The sequence below is a fragment of the Carcharodon carcharias genome, chromosome 16, assembly GCF_017639515.1.
Source record: "Carcharodon carcharias isolate sCarCar2 chromosome 16, sCarCar2.pri, whole genome shotgun sequence".
Lineage (NCBI taxonomy): Eukaryota > Metazoa > Chordata > Chondrichthyes > Lamniformes > Lamnidae > Carcharodon > Carcharodon carcharias.
Genome location: NC_054482.1, coordinates 80214093 through 80237782, shown reverse-complemented (window position 1 = coordinate 80237782; position 23690 = coordinate 80214093).

Below are 23690 nucleotides of genomic sequence, written 5' to 3'. Positions count from 1 at the left end.
AAGTACTCCAGGTGTGGTCTCACAAAGCCCTATATGCAATTGTAGCAGGACTTCCTACTTTTGTACTCCAAGCCCCTTGCAATAGAGACCAATCTTATTTGCTTTTCTAATCGCTTGCTGTACCTGCATGCTAACTTTGTGTGTTCCATGCGCGAGTACATCCACATCTCTCTGAACATCAACATTTAGAAGTTTTGTGCCTTTTGAAAAATATTTTGCTTCTCTATTCTGCCTACCGGGGGAATAACCTCACACTTCCCCACATTATACTCCATCCACTACCGTGTGTGTGTGTGTGTTTGTGTGTGTGTATAGAATTGGCTGCTCTTACCTCAATCATTTTAAATGATCCACTTAAGATTTAACTCAGGTTCACAAATGACTTCTTGGTATTAGACAATCAATTTTTTTCACAAGTAGGCTTGAGGGTTACGAAGCTCAACTGTTTGGTGCCTGTTTTCAGAAGAGAAATTAACACAGCAGGATTCAATACAGCATTAGTATCCCGCACACGATATTGGGTAGGGCACCCTGTCGTTGTTCTGGGGCATTTGCCTGAAACTTGTTCATGCTCATTGCTGTTAAGCACTCTGCTTATGCAAATCCAGGGTCTAACACCTGTTTCAAGGCCTCTTTATGAAATTCTTTGGCAGCTGACTGTAGCATAATAAGTTAAATGGTTTTTACTTTCCTGAATGTGGGGTGAGGAGAAGCAGGCATCCACTGCCGGCCTGTATCCACTCCCTCCCAACAGCTATCAAACAAGGTTATGACCCATGTGCATTTAGGTGCATGCAGCAAGCACTGCATTCAATTCACAACCTCATTTTCTTGTGATATCAAACTGGGGGATCTAATTGCAGCTATTAATGCTGGATGGTTTTACAAGTTTTCAACTGACACACGATGACGTTGAAGCAAACACTAATTTTACAGCAAAAGGCTACTCAAATGTCAGGAGCAACTTTAATGCTGTAATATTATTCTCAGCTAACATATCTCTTCTGCCCCTTGTTTCTCAAGGAAAAAAAACCTAAAAAATGTGCATACTTTCTTTCACCCATCTTTCATTTTTCAGGTTGCAGCAACTTTAAAAAAATAGGCTTTGATTGATTGCATGAGGCTGTTTTCAATCAATCCAAACATTTACCTTCGGAAATGCTCTGAAAAGTTTACTTTTCCGCTCCCACAAATTAAATCCAGAATCATTAATCATACATCTTATTCCAAAGCTTCCTTGGCATGATATTTTCATGAACCTTTATGTTCGGTACAAAATCTTAATATCATTATGTGTCCTTTCCTTTATCACCCCCATTTAACAAAATATTAATTGTTTTATCTGGGGATCTGTTCTATACTTGTTATTTTCCATGTTTGGATAATTTGCTACATAGACCAATATCCCAATTAACATCCATTAACATTCACCTCAGCAGGTTAAAAGCCTGCTTCAGGCCTCCCCTCAAGGTTTCTTTCCTCCTGAGCCAGCAGCCAATCCCGTGGAATTACCTGATTGCTGGTTGGCCTCAGGGTCATGAGGATTTGCATTGACTCCCCACCTGAAGCAAGTAGGAAGTTGACTGGTGCACTTAAATGAGGACCAGCAGTTAAATTACCCTGCACTTCTTTTTCTCCAGAGTAGATGAAGTTTTGAACTGACATCAAAACTCCCTTTGTTACAACAACCTTTAATGTGGAGAAAATACCCCCAGGCACTAAACAGAAGTGGAATCAGATAAAAACAGTCACTGAGTCAAAGAAGGAGCTATTGGCTTTGTCAAAGAGATAGATTTTAAATAGTGTCATGAAGCAAGACAGGGGATGAGGTGGAGAGGCTTAGGGAGGAAAATTTAAAGTTTGGGGCCTAGGCAGCTGAAGGACAATAACCAATGGTAGGGTGGAAGGTGATGAATAAACAGCCATTGTTAGAGGAATGCAAAGTTGTTGGAGGTGTTTAGGGTTGTAAATGGTTCCAGATATAAGGAGATATGAGGTCATGAAGGAGGGTAAACCTGAAGATGAAACTGGGAGCCAGTGTAGATCAGCAAGGATATTGCCGAGGGGTATGTAGGATAGACTGGGATATGAGCAGCAGAGCTTTGGATGAGCGAATGTTGGCAGGACATGGAAAAAGGAGGCCAACCCGGAGGGCATTGGAACAGTCTAGTCTAAAGGTGATAAAAGGATGATAGCAGTACATGGGTAGAGAGAGGAAAGCTCTAGGGGTGGAAGTAGTCAATCTTTACAATGAAGAGGATATGAGGATGGAAGTACAACTCAGGATTAAATAGATTTCAAGCAATTTTGTTCAACCTGAGACAGTGGCAGGAGTATGGAATCTGTAGCAAAGGGACAAAAGTGCAATGGATAATTTTGACTTTGAGTCATAGTTTAAAATGAGTGCTATTGGATCAGCTACCAGTTATACATCTCTCTGGAATTTCAAGAATGCTTCACCTATCCCATCTCCATTAAACCATCACTTCCACAATCTTTATTACCATTGTTCTGATTACCATTCAATCACTTTTCTTCAGTCTAGCCTCATATATTTTGCCTTCAACTGACTGAGGAGATGGGTAGAGAATGACAATTTTAAAGGAAAGGTAGGATGATGAAACAAGTTGAGGTGTTCAATTGAAGATGAGGTACTGGAGAGTTAGGGGAGATACCTTATGCCCTTGAGTATCCTCCCTGAATGCCTTTGCCTACTCACTTCCCTGCTCTCCTTTAAGACCCTCCTTAAAGTCTACTATTTTGATAAACCTTTGATCTCCCCTATTAATTTCTCCCTTTTGAGCTTGACTCTTACACGAAATGCCTGGGGTTGTTTTCTATACTAAAGCTGTTTTGTATTTATATGATTTTTTGTTGTTCTGTTATTCTCTTGAAAATTGGCTGTAATTACAAAAGAGGATTCAATTGCACCATTTAATCCAATATGAATGTAGATGCAGTGGGTTCCATGCAGCATTTTCTCTTACAGCTTGTGGTGGTATGATGTGACACTCAAACAAACCTTAAGGCATTATTTTGGACAAAGAATAATAACACTTTCCTCTTACTATCAAACCCTACGTGAGGCACCAAGAATAACCATTTATCTCCTTTGGTTTTATATTTTTGTTTTCTTTAGAAGATAAAAATCAGTTATCTTGTTTCACTACAAGCTGCATGAATTGCGCCCAACCTCATCCATGAAGAAAATGCCAACAAAGTCAAACATAACAAATGAGTGATAGTAATTTGCCTTTGCTTCAGTTTAACCTCCTCTCATGTATCCACATCACACAGACACTTTCCTTCCTAACCCTTGAGTTGACTCTTATTCCACATTTTTGACAGCATCATTAGTCTATCAGCAAAACCACACTTCTGCCTTGCTGCACAGTCAAAACAGCAGTAGTTGCTTTTATTTTTTTTAACAGTGGGTAGTGCCGGATTTGAACATTAGTCTAACCTTATACTGAACAACAAGGCTGCTCTGTTGTAAATCAAAGTTTTAGTTAGGAAGGGGTGGCTCAGTCTGCTTAATAACCTCTGCAGTGAGACCAGAAGCAGCTAACATCCATGGGGAGTTTTAAAGAGCCAAATGGTGCTCATAATAGTCCCCACTAACTAAATTTAAAATGAAAATCAGATTAAGGTAGGATAGTAATAAGAGCCTAACCTTCTCAGCAGTTCCACTGTGCCATAACTATTGTGGAGGTCTGTCGGAATGCCCCTGACAAATACCAGGACTCAAGTTTTGCTGGGTCTCAACCTTTGTTGGGAATTCCTGGTTGTCCTTCTAAGGGGCCCATTAATAGACCAGCCATGTTAAAAGGAAATGGGGCCAGGCCTCACACTCTGAGATTCTGCTTCCTTGACCCACCTGAGACCCGGCATAAAACTGGAGGTCAGTACACCAAGTGAGATGGAGCCTTCCAGCACTTGAAAAGATAAAAGTCAGCAAAGTGTAGGGCGTCAGATGAGTGGAGACTTCCAAGAGTTACGAACATATGAACAAGGAGCAGAAGTAGGCCATTCAGCACCTCGAGTCTACTCCACCATTTAATAAGATCATGGCTGATCTGATAGTAACCTCAAATCTGCATTCCACCTGCCCCCGATACCTATCATCCCCTTGCTTACCAAGAATCTATTCACCTCTGCCTTAAAAATATTCAAAGACTGCTTCTTCTGCCTTTTCAGGGAGAGAGTTCCAAAGGCTCATGAGAATTTTGCCTCATCTCTGTTTTAAATGCGTGGCCCCTTGTTTTTAAACAATGACCCCTAGTTCTGGATTCTCCCATAAGAGGAAAAATCCTCTTCCCATCTGCCCTGTCACGACCCCTCAGGATTTGATACATTTCAATCAAATCACCTCTTATTTTGCTAGGCTCAAGTTTGGGGCAGGCAGGTGCCCAAGAGGCACTCATGAGAGCACAAGTGCCTGCCAGTTGCTGGCAAATGAGATTCCTTCCTACTAGTTGCAAAGATATCAGCTCTGGAGGACACCAGTGAGCATGATACTGGCTCTGTTTGATACTGATACGACTGCTTTAATGGCACATGCATTTTCGGGGCCACAACAATCTAAGGATAGTTAACGTTATCACTCGTGAATTGGCACTTTAATTGTTTGCATCCTTAGTGCCCTGGAATAATGCTTTCCACTTCATTATGAGGTTGAGAGGGAAAGGAATAGAAGGATATGTTGATGAGTTTAGATCAACAGGGGTGCGAAGAGACTCATGGGGAGCATAAGCACTACCATGAAGCTGTTGGGCTGTGTAGCCTATTTTTGTCCTGTAAATAATTTATAACCTTGTACTTTAAATGAAAGCATTGTGAATACTTAATCATACCAGGAAGATCTCCAGTTGGGAAGCCAAATAACTCCAGCACAGATCTTGTCCAATGTAAATTATATCAGCTTGATACAGTTGTAGGACTCTTGCTTTAAACCCAAAAATCATGCATGCAAGTCCACTGCCAAAGTTGAACACATGGGCTAGGAGATTCTATGGCCAGAATTTTCACGTCGGTGTGTGGGGGTGGGCCCGGCATGCCAACACGTAAAATGACGTGCGGTGACGTCGGGCATGTGTCCCGACATCACCGTGTGTCATTCCAATCTTTCGTTCGGTGGGCACGTGCTTGAGACAGCTGCATGCCTGCCGAACTGTCAAAGGCCTGTTAAAAAATTAACCAAATTGACAGGGCTGCCTGTCTAACCTTAAGACTGGCAGGCAGGTGAAGCGGCCAAGCAGCCTTTGCGTTTTTCAGGAAACCTCATCCAAGGGCGGGATGAGTTTTCAAGGTTTTATTGAATAAATAAATAATTTTCACACAATTAATAAACATGTCCCAGCTCATTGGACACTGTCATGTGAGGGGACATGTCTAAATAATTTAAATCTTTCTTTATTTAAAATTCCAATATGCACTTAATTTCCCTGAGGCAGCTCCGTGCCACAGGGAGATTCCTGCACTCTTTCGCACGCATGCCTCACGCTGGGCAGGCCATAATTGGCCTGCCCACGTAAAATGGTGGCACTCAGTCGATTGTGGGCGGCAATCAGCTCTGTGCCTGCCCGTGACTGCTCCTGACCGGCCCGCCCGACAGGGGAAAATTCTCCCCTATGAATCTGGCCCTGCTGCCCCATTGTTACTTTGCAACAAGTGTGGCAGTAATTCCATTTAAGGGCATTGGTGTATCTACTACAGCACCAAGGACTTTCCCAGCCATAATGTAAGATGGTACTTCAGCATAACACAGAGGTACTGTTTGCTGGATGAGATTTTAGGTGCCTGTCTGCTCTGGCAAATATGAAAGATTGCACAACACTATTTGAAGAAGAGACAAGGAGTTCTCCACGTGTCCTAGTGAACATTTGTCCCTCAACTGTTTATCTCGTTGCTGTGTGTAATCTTGCTGTAAGTAGGCTGCTGCATTGGCTTACTTTACAACAGTAACTTTACTTCAAAAGCAATTCATTGGCTGTAAAATGCTTTGGAATATGCTGTGGTTGTAAAACCTACTGTATAAATGAAAGTTTTTTTCATGATTTGGAAGAATTAAAGATGTTGAACTTATTCTTTTAGAAAGAAGAGACTTGGAAATAGCCTCATCTGAAGTTTTCAAAATTATGCAAAGTTGATGTTGGCAATTTATTCACTGCGACAAAGGTTTCAACTATAAAGGGGCACAAGTTAAAAATAATGAACTAGGGTTAAGGAAGGAAATCAAGAAGCATTTTTTAAATTAAAAGCATAGATAAAGGTGAAACAAGTTGCCAGTAAAGGCCATTGAAGCAATAATTATATGTAATATTTTGAGGAAATGAGTAATTTGAGATATGCCAGATGAAAAGTGCAGCCTGCTTGGGAGAAATAGATAATTTTGGACCTGGGTTCCCAAAAATGTCCAAGGTTTTTCCTTGTTTAAATCTGGGTCTGTTTTAGACTAAATGATAGAAATTAATTTGTATGATTAACTCCATGACCGTGTAATGTGATTATCAAAAGCCAACAGATGAACCTTAGTCTTTTATCGTCTAACACTTCCTATATTCCCATGTCATAGATTCAAAAGGCATTGATTGATATCTGGCATGATATTGGTCTTTGAACAACTGGAGGCTAAAGCTTTATGGGATAAAAAAATATTCTTTCATCTTTTCAAAGAATCAAAAATCATGTGTCAAGTTTCCCAAAGAATGTATGGGGCGAAGATGTATCTGGCATGGAGGTTATGAACACAAGAGGGTATGGAGCTTTGGAGAAGGTGTTGTTGGAGGCCCGATGCAATTAGGTATTTGGCTAGTTCCAGGACTTTTTCTCTTTCCTCAATCACTTACACAGACAGTGTGACAACTAAGATGGAACTTCCCATGGCTGCTGGCATCCGGCATGTTCAGCAGCATGAGAGGACAATATGGCAAGATGGCCAAAAATCGGTTTCATGACTTTGTGAAACCAGTTTGCAATTGTCCGCTCTGCCGTCAATGGCAGGCCACGTTTCCCACCATCAAACATCAGGAACTTCATTGTAAACATCTGCATATTATTGTAAGCCCAGCTCACTGGAATCACCCCCACCATGCGCCGACGTGTTTCACAACAGCATATATAAGGCATGCACCTGGCGAGCAGCACTTCAAGGGGAATTCGGAGGTGAGTGCACAGTAACATTGCACAATGCTGGTAAGGATTGCCTGTTCGACTTCAAAGAAAAGGCACCATGCATTTGGGCGTGGGCACAGGTAAGTCGCTTCTTCCTGGCCGGCTGACAGAGCGGTGCCAGGGCAAGGGATGCCCTGCAGTTGAGGTGACTTAAGTGTGGGGGTCGGGTAGGGTGGGGTGGAGATGGTGATGGTGGGGTTGTGCAAGGGTTGCCCTGTGGTTGAATTAGCTTTGGGGAGGAAGGGGTGCAAAGGCTGCCCTGTGGTTGAGGCAACTTGAAGGGTGCAGGCAAGGGTTGGACTGCAGTTGATGGTAGTGCACAAGCACATGCATGTGGTGGGGGAGGGAAGCAGCAGCGCATTAGGGAAACCTTCATATAGCGACCAATCCTGCACAGCTGAGAAAGTTCAGGCACAGATACATTGACATGACTGGAGTCAGAGCTCTAGCTTATCTGCCGACTCAAGCAATCCAGAGGTATGAAAGTGCCACCAAGTGCTCCAAAGCTTTTCACCTCTCGGGCACACACTGCAAATTTACGAGTGTTTTAGTGGATTGCAGGACAGTTGGACAATTGCACATGTTGTACAATCTTCTAGCCAAAGCTGGCCATCAATCAGTCACTGCTGGAGGCGCTCACAACCCCTTGCAATGTCACCGTCCTGGTCTGAACCTGTCTCCCCCATGGTTCAAGCTAACAGCGCAGCCTTGCAGTGCGGGTTAGGAGAATTCCTGCGCCTGAGCTGATAGCACAGTCCAATGGGCAAAGCTACTGCCAATCGGTCAGAGTGTGAGAGGAGGACCCTAGGACAGGCAGTCAGCAGCATTGTAGAAACATGTTCTGGGAGGCGTCTTAGTCAAACAAAATGAAGTTCATTCACAAGAGGGTTTCCGTGGCTGCTTATATCGAGCCAGCCCCTCATACAGTCATCTTCCTCTCCTAGGAAATCCCTCCCTAGAATTTATTACCCCTTGCTAACCACACATTGGTTGAAAAATCGCATGACCCTTACTCAGCTGAACTAATCTGACATGTGACAGTCATCACATCCCTCCCCCCTTAACACCTTTGTACATCTTTTCATTTAACAATTGCTTTATACAATTGAACCAAGGATCTTCTGAATTCTTGAATTAATTACATATGCCGTTAGCCTGGACTTCAGTTACACAATGCATACAATAGACCCCATGGTTCTAAATTACATCTGTGTGGTGGTTTTCGAATTCGCGTTGAGTGGTGTAGTTCGATAGGTTGTGAGGCTTCTATTGGATCTATATTTTCTGGAATTATACTGATAGGTACCTCCTGGAGGACCACCAGCTCCTGCTCTGTCCTTGCCCATTTGAGTGAGCCTGCAGGCTCTGCTCCCCTCTGCTCAAAGCTCCTCCTTTTGAGGGCAGGTTGCCTCCTGCTCCTTGGCAGTCCTCTGCTCCAGCTGCCCTGTATTCGCAGCCACATTTGGTATGGACAATTCATTAGCATTAACTTCCACAGGGGTGTCCTTGACCTTTATTACAGGTCAACCAGAATCTTCGGTGTACACAGGTTCACTCAACACTCAGTGGTAACACTGACCGCAAGGGTACCTGTATACCCTTCAAATGGTCGAAGTTCTTCCAAACGATCCGTCCCTCTATAATTACTTGATTCAAAAGAGTTCTGGTCTCAGAGACTACTCTTCCAGGAGTCCGCCTGGGACTGCTACCAAAGTTTTTCACGTACACATTTTCATTAGTTGAGAACTTCCTAGCTCTACCGTGAGAATCATGACTTGTCTTCTGATTGCACTGACTTCACTCTACACCACGCCCCCCTGTAAATTTGGAAGCACAAGGCTTAACCTCATCCTGAGACAACATTTCATTCACAGTTCAGCAGGAAGAACACCTGTCGTTATGTGTATGGTGGGACGGTAACTCAGCACAAAACATGAAACTCTTGTTGCAAAAGGTCCACCTGATAGTTTTTCCATGCCAGATTTAAAAGTTTGAATGGCTCTCTCAGCTAAGCCGTTCGATGCTGGGTGGTTAGACACTGTGAAAAATTTCTATCCACTTAGGATAGGAGAAACATCGCACCCATAAATGGCCCGACATAATCGACATGGATGCAGACCCATGGCTGCCCAGGCCATTCCCAAGGGTGTATTGGAGCTGTGGCTGGCAGATTTTGCTGCAACTGGCATTGTTGGCAGTGCCTTACCATGTTCTCAATATCAGTGTCGATTCCGGGCCAACGTATGTAACTCCTGGCTAATATTTTCATTTTCAAGACTCCAGCATGGCCACTGTGTAGCTTCATCAGGAGTATCTTCCAGACCGGCACAGGAACAACCACTCATGCTCCCCATAGCACAATACCATCTAGACAATTAACTTCATGTTTGCAGATGGAGTAGGGTTTCATGTCCTCTGAAACAGCCTCATTTACCCATCATGTAAGGATTTTATCTCATACGCTGGATACCAGTAGATCCCAACTGATCCAGGTTTTGGTTTGTTTCACACAGACTGGTAGCATATCCAAAAAGTTTAAGGCCAAGACAATTCCCTGAGAAATAGGTATACATGTAATACTTTCTCTCAAGGACAGGTGACTCAGGGCATCTACATTCGCAACATTTACCCCTGGTCAGTGTTTGATGGTGTATTCTCATGCAGCCAGGATCAATGCCCATACCTGAATCCTTGCAGAGGCGATCGTTGGAATAGCCTTGTTCTCCTTAAAAAGGCCCAACAGCAGCTTGTGGTCTGAAACAACAGTGAAGTGCCTCCCACGTGGATATTGATGGAACTTTTTTATGCTGAAAACTATTAATAGACCCTCTTTTTCGATTTGTGAAGAGCCCCTTTCAGCTAATGATAGTGTTCTTGACACATATTTGAGCCATCAGCCATTTCATGGAACAACACTACCCTAATGCCATATGGAGAGGCATCACGCGTCAATATTAGTCCCTTTGATGGGTCAAAGTGTACAAGCAGGTTTGAAGACTGCAGCAATTGCTTCACTTTAGTGAAAGCCATTTCCTGAGGAATTCCCCAAAACCAGCAGTGGGTGCTTCTTTAGTAGGGTATGTAAGGGGCCAGCACAGTGAATAGATTTGGCAAAAACCTCCCATAATAATGACTATTCATAGAAACTTTTTAAGTGCAGTCACATTTATGGGGGAAAACGCTTCTTTTATTGCCCTTACTTTCTCCTCGACAGGATGTATTCCTTGAGCATTGAGCCTGTGTCCCAGGCAAATCACCTCCATAGTTTGAAAAGTGCATTTTTCTTTCTTGAGGTGACTCCAGCCTCCTGAAATCTTTTTAATACTTCTAAATTTGCCAGATGTTTGTCCTCCATGATGATGAGCATATCATCGAGGTATACCACAACCTGAGGCAACTCCTGTAGTAGGCTCTCCATTGTGCGCTGGAATAATGTACATGCCGACAAGACACCAAAAGGCAGGTGTGTGTACTGAAAAAGCCCTTTGTGGGTTTTTATCATGACATATCCGCAGCACAGATAAAGACATGGCAGCATGGTATCATCACTATAACGGAAACTTGGCTTAAGGATGGGAGGGAAGGGAAGGAAAGAAATGGCAGCTCAACATCCCCGGATATAGAGGCAGGATAGAGGATAAAAAAGGTGGGGGTGTAGCATTATTGGTTAAAGAATCATTGTGGCTGGCGGGTAAAACACCCTTTTTCTCACTCGCCACCACACTTAGTGCAAATCTGAGATGATTCTGCCCCTAATCCCAACACCTGACCCTCTATTTAAGGTTTATTAAATGACTTGATTGCCGTAGTCACATAAATAGAGGGGAAACCCTCCAAAAAATGCACCAGCACTCACTCTTACCTTTGCAATTATCAACCCAACAGCCAAGGTGGATCGTTTAGGCTGGCAATTTCCTCACAGCTGCTTGCATTCCATCACTGTAATGTCACCAGTAGTTTCACAGAAACCCTTCGCCTTACACATTGGTGCTCAGTCAACTGAAGGTAAGTGACTCTGGGACAGGGTAAGGATCCTTGGGAACATCCCTTCTTCCTTGTTATTTTAATAGCTGCTCCAACTACAGCACCTGAGGGTCAGCTACCTCTTGCTGCTGGTGCTCCTCTTCCAAAACCCGAATGAAGTGATCAGGATAACTCTCATGTTCAACAGTAGCCAGTATGTTGCAAAGATTCCTGAAAGTTTTGAAGCAAATCCAAGAAGTGCAGCAATTTCTAAGTAAAAAAGTCTCTGCATTAATCAAGCAATGGTTTGTTGCAAACAGAATCCAAAGACCCGAGTAGTTGCAGGCAAGTGTTCCTTTAAATAGTGCTGTTAATGCCCGTTACAGCCTATACCACACCAGTAATACTAAGCAGGTCCAGCACTGCACATTCCGTTTACGAACTCACCACAAAATGGTATTGTAGTCCTATTTATATCTTCAATTTACATACTGTATTAAGATCATGCCACCAGGTATCCACCTCCTCTAAAATATCCCTTTAGTATCTTATAATGGAAGTTTTATTTGTAAGTATCTTTTGCAGCCAGCATTCTAAAATGTACTGCTTCCTGTTATTGTAGTCTTGGAAGAGCAGGCTGCGGTCACTGAGAGTGGTCCACAACAAAACTGACTCTTTACAGCAACCTGCATTTTTCTCATCAACATTTGGAAGCATTGATACAGCTGCTGAGTGATGGAGGATGCATTTAATGTGCTTCATGAGTTAGGAACAGGTGGGGCACAACAACAAGAGGATTTAAAAGCAAAAAACTGCAGATGCTGGAAATCCAAAACAAAAACAGAAACAGAAATACCTGGAAAAACTCAGCAGGTCTGGCAGCATCGGCGGAGGAGAGCACAGTTGACGTTTCGAGTCCTCATGACCCTTCAACAGAACTAAGTAAAAATAGGAAAGGGGTGAAACATAAGCTGGTTTAAGGGGGTGGGGTGTTGTTGGGACAAGCAGCCATTAATAGGTACTGGCTGCTTGTCCCAACAACACCCACCCCCTTAAACCAGCTTATGTTTCACCCCTTTCCTATTTTTACTTAGTTCTGTTGAAGGGTCATGAGGACTCGAAACGTCAACTGTGCTCTCCTCCGCCGATGCTGCCAGACCTGCTGAGTTTTTCCAGGTATTTCTGTTTCAGCAAGAGGATTTATCCTGGAGGAGGAGCAGGAAGCTAGTGCCTGATGACCAGACGGGTGTCACCAGCTATCCCAAGACCTCAGGCTATCCTGCAAGCTGGAGGAATTGGAATGGTTAATGAGAAAAACTGACAAAGTTCTTTAACCCAGTGAAGTAAAAAGCAATAAACTGAAGTAACAATGCACTATTAATGCCATAATGTTGCAAATTGTCACTTTCACCACGACTGGTAGTGCTGTGTCCGTGACAGAGGTTAACTGCAGGTTAGTTTCTAGCACGTGATACCTGCATCACTGCTTCTCTGTGTAGCTACTAAACTCCTGAAATCAGTTCTCTTCAGATAGCTCCAACACAGGAACTCTGAGCTTGAGAGAGAACTGTGTGGCAGGATCTGCTTGCATGACTCAATTGATTAGGGCATGGAACACATCTGCTGCAAATGACCTTGCTTGAATTCTCTCATTTTTCCTTTCCTTCAGAAATCTCAAAGACAGAGGAATGCTGAAGGATATACCAATTTGACAACTTAAGCTGCAGCCCTCTAAATTGTAGCAATTCTCCTTTAAAAAGTATTCCCTCAAAGGCCAGGACATGACTGGTCTATAATGCTTATTGGATAGGGTAAGATTCTGCACACAGCAGGAATCTGACATTGAGAATGGGAAATCACAGGAGACATCATTTGCTTCAGATTGAATCTATTAATGGAGGTCTTGCATATTCTGTGCAAGAGTATTCTCTGCCAACATTAAAGGCCCACAATGGACAGGGGGAAATGAATGCCATGCTATTTTCCAATCCCCGCACATCTAAAACATCTAGACAGAAAATCTACCCCCTGGTGAGAAGGCAAGTAGATGGAAGTGTGATCAATCAAAGACAATAGACTTGTTGGGTCAAATGGTTTTCTTCAAGGACTCAAACATTCGTATGTTTTTATTATATTATTTCTTTAAGCTGAGCATTGTACAGCAATGGACTACAGGACCCCAGATGTTCAACACTGTGTCTCTTTTAATAAGGTAATTTATTTTTACCAAGTTTTCCCATCAGGACTAAATGTCAATGAATCACACTGACTTTTTACTGATTTTCCTAGTAGACGTCCTCATTGTAAATTTATTTCCTGATATCCTGGGGTAAAACCACTGTTGGTAATTTATAGGTAATGTGAACAGTCTTTATAGCTATCCTTTTATACTGGTTGTAGTATTTCATTCCAGAATTTTTAAGAAAAATTATTTCACATATAAACAGTTTCAGCTGTCTTTCTTTAACTCTTAACATGTCCCTTGAGAAAGCACAAAAGGCAAAAGATTGGTCGAGGGAGTGAGGGGAATAATCCTATTCGACACTCACTGAGTCCATTTAGTGTTCTGTTAAAGATATATATTCATAATAAATGCTTCAAAGTCTTTTACTCAAGCTAATTGGACTGTATTGTTACCAGTAATGCATATGTGGTGTCTCTCTACTCATCAGGAGTAGAGAGGAGTAGAGAATAACAGGAGTTATTTAACACAAGTCCAAGTTTACTGTACCAAAAAAAACAATGAATTCTGAAACAGTTTTTGGTTTTGTGATTTTTTTTGTCTCAGCCAGGTACATAAGAGTTGTCATTTCATTTTGTGTTTAATGTTATGGTACGAGCCAGAATGATCCCAGATTAATCCCTGCTCTAAACTGAGTTAGCTGAAGGCAGCCATAGTACTCATGTAAGTACTACAATTGGCTTCAATGTTGCTAGGCTGAGGAGATAAATCATCAGCCACGAGTCATGCTCCTAATCAATAGCAAGTGACCTTTGTTGAAATGTATACATCTGTGGACATTAGTTAATGGATGGAGTCATCCCAGCTTTGCATTAAGCATGGAAGTGAGCAGGAAAAAGAACGTTTTAGCCACTGGCCGCAATGTCAGGCTTTCACGTCATATCATCCCAATCCCACCTCATTAATCATGCATTCCCAGGAAACACACCACTTCGCTGACGGGAAGCCTTGGATTCACCCACCACACCATCACATCGCTGCTTCCTCACACTGGCCGCCATATTTAAAGTGCAGCCGCAGCACACCTCTCAGTGCTTCCAGCCCAGGATTGCTGCATGGAAGACATGGCCCTGAAAGGCAAGAAGACTGCAGCCCCCCAATTCAGTGACACATCCTTGGGAGACCATTAGAACCCACCACAATTCCTCTACCCCCAATTTGGCCGTGGGAGGCCCATCAGTGTCACTTCGTCATCCAGTGCAGAAAGAGGATGAATGATCTCATTCGTGCTGCCAGGGTAAGGTAACCATCTCATCACCCTAAACTCACACACTCAAACCCATCACACATTCACTGGTATCTCACTCACTGTCAGCTCAAGGGACATCACCATTCACTCTCTCACACAGACCCTCACATCTCCATCTAGCTTCATCTCCTCTGGAAACTGCCTCTTCAGCCCTCATCCTCTAGAGGCCCCTTGTGCAGATCAACGTGTGCCCCCACACATGCCCTGGGATACCCCCTTTCCCCAGTAATGCCCTAGCCCTGCAACCTCTTCCTTTGCCTAAGGCCAATTCTCCCCCTTCCCCAAGCAAGCTATAAACCTGCAGCTGTTGAAAAGCCAACCCCGACTAATGGCCGGTCTGGTAATTAGAGACCTGTCCATGAGCCCCCCTAAAAGTGATGTAGTGCTGCCTGCGAAGCCTGGCGCTGATGACAGAGAGTGCTGCCCGAAGCAAGACAAACAAACTTCAAAGTCTCGAGTGAAGTACAGCTCGCCAGGTACATGTTGCTTATGTTCAGTTGTGAAACACATTGGCTTGCAATCATGCTAATGTACCCAGATATTCCAATGTGGGGAATGAGTCCAGTGAGCAGGACTTATAATGATATGCATTATAAAATTAAGCTCCCGAGGTGCAGTGGCAGGAAAGGCAGCCTGCCATTGATGGGTGGAGCGGACTATCACAAACTGGTGTCAGGACATTGTGAAACCGACTTTTGGCTTTTCTATTGTCCGCTCAAGCTCGCCATGACGCCCGACGTCAACAGGCATGGAAAATTCCGCCCAACATCACGAGCAGAATGTACCTGCTCGCTTACTGCCTGTAATCAGTATGGGCAGAATTTTTTGTCCCATCGGCGGGCGCGTGCCCAACCTGAACGGGAGTAGAATAGCACATGGTGACGTCAGATGAGCGTCCCCACATCATTGTGCACTCGTGCGATATTTCACACGGGGCACCCTGTCATTAATTAACAGGCCACTTAAATCTCTTAACAGTCTAATTGACTGTGATTTTTCCTTTCCCGTGTGATTTTCTGCTCGTCGCACAGACAAAACGGGCAGGCAGCCAGCCGAAATTTTTACAAACCTCATCCAAGGGCGGGATAAAAAAGGTCAGCATACTTGCCAGTGTGAGCAGTGAGCAGTTTTGGAAATTGTTTGCAGCTGATTACTTATTGGTACTTGGCAGCCTCATCTCTGGGTTTCATTCTTAGCTTTTCCAGGCCTCATTTCAGGACTCATTGCTGTCTGCCAGGCCCACTGAGGATTCAGACCGTGTGGACCCTTCTAGGTATCAGAGAGCCTTCTGTAACTGTGGTAATGAGGTTTGTGGTCTCCGCCGGTGGCACCGCTTCTGAGGAGGAAGAGAGGGGCAGAAGGGAGAGGAGGCCAGGTGTCCCAATGCGGCTTCCAGGGGAGTGACCTGTGAGAGGGGAGGCGCAGGCACCAGGGGCACAGGGCCAGCAGGAAGTGCAAGGCGGAAGGGGCCACAGAAAACACCACTATCATGCTGCTAGGGTTTACAGGCAGCGATGCAGCTACCTCAATATATCCGACGTGCAATGCTGATGGAGACTCCACCTCTCAAGGGAGACCGTGACCTCCATTTCCCAGATGACTGGGCCTGAGACTGTGTGGGTATTCACCCCATGCCAGTTGCTCTGAATGTCACAATGGCCCCCAACTTCTATGCCTCCGGTTCTTTCCAGGGGTCAGTGGCGGATCTGTGTGGAGTCTTCCAATCAGCTGTCCACAGTTGCACCAGGCTGGCAACAGAATATCAGTTCAGGTGGGTACTGTCCTTTATTCTTTACCATACGGATGAAGCCAGCCAGGTTGAGAAAGGCAGAGGCTTTGCAGCGATTGCTGGGTTCCCCCCATCCAGTGTGCCATCGACTGCACACATGTGGCCATCAAGATGACAGTGGGTCAGCCGGGTGCCTTCGTCAACAGGAAGGGATTCCACTCCATGAACGTGCAGAAAGTGTGTGACCACAGGATGCAGATTCTGCAAGTCTGTGCAAGGTACCCTGGCAGCTCCCATGATGTGTACATCCTGAGACACTCACAGGTGCCGAAGCTATTCAGTTCTCCAGCCCAACTGGATGATGGCTGCTGGGTGACAAGGGCTGTTGAAGAGGTAGCTCATGACACCCCTCTGCCCCCAAGAACAAGGCAGAGCAGTGGTACAATACTAGTCATGGCTCCACAAGGGTGGTGGTAGAGTGGAGCATGGGTCTTCTCAAGATATGCTTCTGATGCCTGGACCGTTCAGGGAGAGCACTACAATACCCCCCCAAGCGGGTGCCACTGATAGTGGTTGCGTGCTGCGCTCTCCACAATCTGACACTGGCAAGTGGGGGGGCCACTTGAGGAAGGGGATCTTGACACAGCTGCACAGGCTACAGATGATGAGTCCAGTGGTGAGTGCGAAGATGAGCATGGTGAGGAGAACGCTGAGGGCATGAAGCCAGACCTCGGTAACCTCCAGGGAGGCAGGGGCACCAGGGACGCCTTGACCCAACACCCCTTCAGCTAGGCTGCCAAACATCGGCTTCAAATGCATGCCAGGGCTGCTGCCTCCATCCTGGATGTCTGAAAGGACCCTTTCATTTGAACACAAAGAGCACTCAGTGCCTGTGCAATAAAGTTCACAGCCACTATGTCCAGCATTACATACTGGTGTATCCTGCACAAATAAAATAAAAAGGTGAAGCACACTCAAGCCATTAGGACAAAAACAAAATTTCTCTCATTTGGACAATTCCAAACTATTTACATAAACTTCTCTGGTCTTCATTCCCAGACCAGTATAGACAAAGTAAACATAAATGGACACAAAATCACCTGTGATCCGTCCCACTTGTGCTCAAGGTGCCTTTAACTTACGCTTGCGAGTGCTACGTCTAGGTGCTCCCCCATCATTGGCAACAGCCTGCTGACTCTGCTGTCCTGTTGGCCTTGATGACCTTGGCGGTCATCATCTGGCCAGTGGAGCCTGTGCTGCCCCTCCTGGCAGGGTGCGGCCAGTGCCATGGCTGGCATCTCCCCAGTCATCGCAGCCTCATCAGATGCGACGGTCACTGGTGGAGGGGGTGGAGGAGCCACAGCCGTCATCCAAAGCGCCCTGAGAAGATCCCACAGAGTTGATAGGCAGCTCGTACATCAACGTGAGGTTGCTCTGGACCCCCCTGCACACCATTGATGGATGGGCATCTAGCTGGGATACTGGATGCCTCATCCATCTCCACATAGACACTGACCACCTGAGGTCATTGACTGTGCAAGGGCTTGCAGGTCTGAGTGCAACCCCAGGAACTCCTCTCTCTGTCCCTGGAGCTGCCTCCCCATGAGAGTCACCACTCTGTCAATGGAGGAGGCAGTGCGCTGACCCAAGACAATCAACACAGTGCTCACGCTCCGCATGGAGTCCTCCACCGTGGAGATCATGGCACACAGATCCTCATGGATTTCTGCCAGATCCTCTCACATATCTCGTTGGACATTCAGCATCCACTGCCTGATGGATGACTCCAGAGGCCCATCATCCGCCTTCGACTGAGCATCATCCTGGTCCCCAGTGGTCCTCTGACTGCCGGCACCTTGGGCACTCCCTGCCTCCGCCTGCACCTCAAGCGACTGTGAAGTGTCCTCACCAACGTGTATCAAGATACTACCCGCCGTTCTAATGCCCACCAAGGTGCTGATATCTGCCCTGGTGCCTGCTTCCAAGAGTGGGTGTGATGCAGGTGAACATGACACTCGGTGGTCCTCCGGTATCAGGTGGCCCTGCGGATCAGATGCCTGCTGGCGAACCTAAAAGGGAGAAGAAGGACATGTCATTAGTTAAAGTCATCACACTGTCATTGCACTTGCCAGGCAGATGGGTGAGACAATGGAGATTTGCATCATGGTGCCATCATCTTTCAATGATCAATGGGGACTCCAGGTTCGAGGTTCCCATCAATAAAGAGACTACACTAGAATGGCTGCAAAATCCGAAAGTCTCCCCTCTGTGCATTGCACTCTTACCTAAGTCTGGCAACCATGCCTCTCCACGCTCGGTTGCATAGGGAGCAGGTCAGCTCTCGAGATCTAGGGCGTCCTGCTCGAGCTGGGAGAGCAGCAGCAGGTTGGGTGGGTCTCTGCCTTTACGTGCCCCCTTGGCCTGGTTATGGCTTGTCTTCTCCTAAAAGGACAAGGAGCATTGATTAGTCCACTCTCTTGCAGTGCCATTGCAGTCTGGCCAACCCCAGCTAAGGAGCACCTTGCAGGGCAAATCCAAGTTGTGGCCCTCAAGCCACGAGGCACTCAGTCCAACAGCCAGGGCTCAACCCCTTGGCCAGCTCCAGTGTGATTGACAGTTGGCACTCAGACTCTAGCGCCACTGATGTCCATGGGGGCGATGGCCACACCATAACACTTCTGCACACTGACCCATGCCAACATAGTACTCACCCTTCCTGAGCACAGCAGGTCATTGAAGTGCTTCCGGCACTGTGCCCATTTGCACCACACCACGTCATGCCTGCTCACCATTGTGTCCCTCCTGGCAGCCACCTCCTCCAGGAGGACAGCGAGGCATTTATCAGAAAAGCAGTCGGCCAATTGTCCACCTGACCTGCCCTCCCACCTGGTGTTTACAGCCGCACTCGACTCCATAATTACAACAGCAGACGGACTTCCTTCCCTGGCAGCCTTTCTGGGGCTGCATGGTCCATTTTTAAACTGCCCACCAAGTCGCCTTTGGACCCAGCGGCCAACTGGCCCCCACTCTCGCTCGGCCCATCTTGACCAGTGCAGAACCATGTTTCACACTGGGCATGCCTTAATTAGCCTGCCAGCATGAAATTGCGGTCAGGGCCTGATCGTGGGTGGTGGTTGGTTTCGCGACTGCTCCCGGGCCTGCCCAATGAGGGAAGAATTCTGCCCTATGTTTTGTATGGAAATAATGTGTGTATTTTCTTACTTTTGGAGTATGCATTCCAATTAAACAATTCAGCTGCAAGCTTTTATGAGTTTAAAATAAAGACAGTTATTTATTCTCACACACTTCCCCCAAATTAACACAACATCACACACTGGGTATCACATACACATGCGCGTGCGCACACACACACACACACACACATTTGGACACAGATACAGAGGCCCAGATTTTTGCTCCCAGGTCAGGTGTGCAGGGATGTGGAAATTTCCATCTCTGAGTGCCCGACCTTTAAAAATGGCCACCTGCAGTTCTGGGCTCAGGGCCTGACTTCTAAACCAGCTCAACTCCTGAATGAGTACGAAGGCTGCCGGGTGCTGAGGGGGGCTGGGTGGAAGGCCCACCTCTGTGCTCTAGTCCTTTGTGCAAGCTGTTATATGTTGGGTTTTGATGTGGCTTTGTCAATGGATCCTGTGTTTACAAATAAACAAAACCCATCTAATTGGCTAATTCAATCAGGATGCCATGAAGCTGCTACAATTAGCCTTATTATGCCCAGGAAAGAAAGTTCCAGGCTTCCCATGAGCATTGGAGGAGTGAATCTATTATCATCTGCTACAACAACACTAAAGCAAAGTACTACAGATGCTGGAAATCTGTCAAAAACTGAAAATGTTGGAAATACTCAGCAGGTCAGGCAGCAACCATGGAGAGAAACAGAGTTAACAGCTGAATGTTACACCCCTGCCAACAGGCATGTGTTTGGCAGGGGGGCCATGTATAATATGAGGGGTGGTCTTCCACCACTTTCCCACCCATTCCTGATCCATTCCCCATGATACGATGGGTGGGTACTGTGTCCATCATCCCACCCACCCTGAGGCTTATTGAGACCTTTAGCTGCCAGTTAAGAGGCAATTAAGGGCTGTTATGACGTGGCAGATGATGTGTGCCAGGTGGATCAAATCCACAAGGGAAACGTGATAACACCGTCACAACAGTTTTGCAATTTTTATTTTATTTCGAGATGTGTGCCCCTGAATTCACTAGTAATAAATCCACCAAGAATTAAAGATTTTTTAGAAAACTAAATCAAACATTTATTAACAAAAGAAAATATTTCAAGCACATACAAAGGCCTACAAATTGCTACTATAATAACTCCTGAAACCCCTAATTAATCTGGCTTCCAGTTACACCCCTGTTAAGGCGATGGTTAAAAAAAGGAGATTTAAACAGATCCAGGCAAGTCACCACAATACCCTGGACAGTAGAATTCAAAGTGGCTTTCCCCAGCTTCAGTTTCTGTAGACAGCATCCTAATGCACAAATACTGGAGGCTTGTCACACTCCTGGTAGATCGTACAATGCCTTTCTGACGCATAGCCTCATTATTCTTTATACATGTTTCTCCCTCTTAATGTAAATTCCATTGTTCCCGTATGTCTTTGGAACTATACCTTTCTCATAATATAAATCTTTTCATGGTGCTCATATTATCAGTAACATTTGGGGGAAATAAACACACTGCCTGGCCTAGCTTCTCTGGCTAGGTGTAACATCCTATCATCTCTTTGAAATTCAAGCTACCAGGATTTATCTAAAAATGCAAATTCTCCTCACCTCGCATTCTAAAAATACAGCCATGTTTACCTATTTAGCATTTCGAACCTAACTTCTTCTGATGAGTCAAAGCCTCCAGACCAGCTGTCTCCAATTCAATTAAATCCTACGCACATACATACACACAAAAACTATCCAAACCCCACTATTAACCTACTTTTACAATAAATCACAATATTATGAGGACTATTATACTTTCATGCCATGCCCCTCCTTACAAGGATATGAGCCGTCATAATTTAAAAAGATGGCTTCATCTTCTTAACACTACCTTACACTACCTCCTATACCTACCTATATACTCACACTATTACATTACCAGGTACATTTATTAGCAAAACAATATAGATACAAATCCTTGGTGTCAACAGAAATCATTCCAGTCCAGTGTCCAGGTTTTAAATGTCCAATTTTCCCTTTGAGCTTTAAACTCCTGACAATGAACCTGCAGTTAGAGTTTTTTGTCCAGCCATATGTATAATCTGTAGATTAAATTGTTGCAGTAATAAACTCCATCTAAATAGCCTTGCACTTCAGTCCCAAAATTTGTCCAGAAAGTTAAAGGATTGTGGTCTGTATAAACAATTGCATCAGAAATATAAATCTCAAAATGCTGCAAAACTAACACCAGACTCAGAGTCTCCTTTTCAATCATTGAGTATCTTCTCTGTTGTACAAATAACTTCTGTGAAACATACCCTATCGGTTTCTCAATTCCAGCATCATCTTCTTGTAACGGTACGGCCCCAATGCCTATATCGCTTGCATCAATGGACAACTTAAATTGCTTGGCATAATTAGGTACTGCCAAAGTTGGTGTTGTAGCCAATACAGTTTTCAAACTGTCAAATGCCTTCTGACACTCCTGTGTCCATTGAAGCTTCTTGTTCTTTTTTAATAGTTCAGTCAATGGAGCAACCATACTGCGAAAATTTAGTACAAATTTCCAGTAAAGCCCACTCATGCCCAGAAATCTCAAAACTTCTTGTTTTATTGTAGGCACTGGGAAATCCATGATAGCTTTGACTTTCACATCTTTCAGTGCAACCTTACCATGTCCAATGGTATGGCCTAGATAACTAACTTACGCTTTTGCAAATGCACTTTTAGCCAAGTTCATCACCAAATTAGTTCCTTGTAATCGACTAAATAATTCTTTCAAAAGTTGTAAATGCTCCCACCATGTTTGACTTAAAACTATTAAGTCATCAACGTAAACAGCACAATTGTTCAGTCCTGCGTTACTTTGATTGTCAATCGTTAAAATGTTGCACGTCCATTTTTCATACCAAATAGGATGAATTTAAACTGATATAGTCCATCTGGTATCACAAAGGCCGATATCTCCTTTGCTTTCTCTGATAATGGTCCTTGCTAACACCCTGTCAGGAATCAATCTTTGTGATAAACTTTGATTGTCCCACTTTCTCAATGTAATCTTCAAACCAGGATAGAGCACATGAATCTGCTTTTGTTGCTGCATTCACCTTTCGATAGTCCACGCACAGGGCAGGATTTTACATCCCACGGGTGGGTGTGCACCCTACCCAACCAGGCATAAAATAACGTGCAACGACGTCGGGAGAGCGTCCTGGCACGATATTTCAGTTGGTGAGCATGCGCGAGGGTCAGCCACAAGCCCAACGACAATTAAGAGACCTATTAAAGCCATTAAATTTAAAATTAACTGTCATTTTTTACTGCCCGCCCAACCCTATGGGTGGGCAAATAGGAAACCTCATCCACAGGGGGATGAGGTTTCCAACATTAATTTTTAAAAAATATTTTGACATAATTTTTATTATGTTTATGTTCATGTGAGTGAGTCCTATGTGGGAATTTTTTCTGATTTTCGAAAGCTTTATTTTTGATTTTAAAATTCTTCAGCCCTCTGCCTTCATGGAGCTTTCAGTATGCACCCCCGCCCCCCCCCCCCCCCCCCCCGCCCCGTGCATGTGCAGACTTTGATGCTCGCAGTCCTCTGTTGCCACCCCAGCAGCGCTGAGCTTCTCAGCGCACCTTTCACGCTGGCTGGCCATTAATTGGCCAGCCAGCATGAAATCACATTCAGGGACCAATCGCGGGCAGTGAACCATTTCCTAGCTGCTGCCAGGCCCACCCACCATTCCCACCTGACAATTCGAAAATCCTTCCCACAATCTTTATGTTCCATCTAGTTTTGGTACCATTGCAATAAGCAAACTCCAGTTACTACAACTAGGCTCAATGATGTTATTTCAAAGCATGAACTCCATTTCTTTCTGTACCTGAATCAATGTACCTGTGATAACTTTGCTGGATTTAATTTGTAAAGATGTTGCCTTATCAAAAATGAAACTTCTACACTCACACCATGTGTAGCTAAATTTGGCCTCCCCAGCTTATCCACACAAATAGCTTTGTGTGACTGCAATAGCTTCTCCAAATCACTTTGACATTTGTCTGGAAGTTTACTCAATATTATATTTAATTTTCAAATACCGCCTTATTATCCAGTTTGATTAGAGGAAAGTCAATTTCAGAATCCTTCA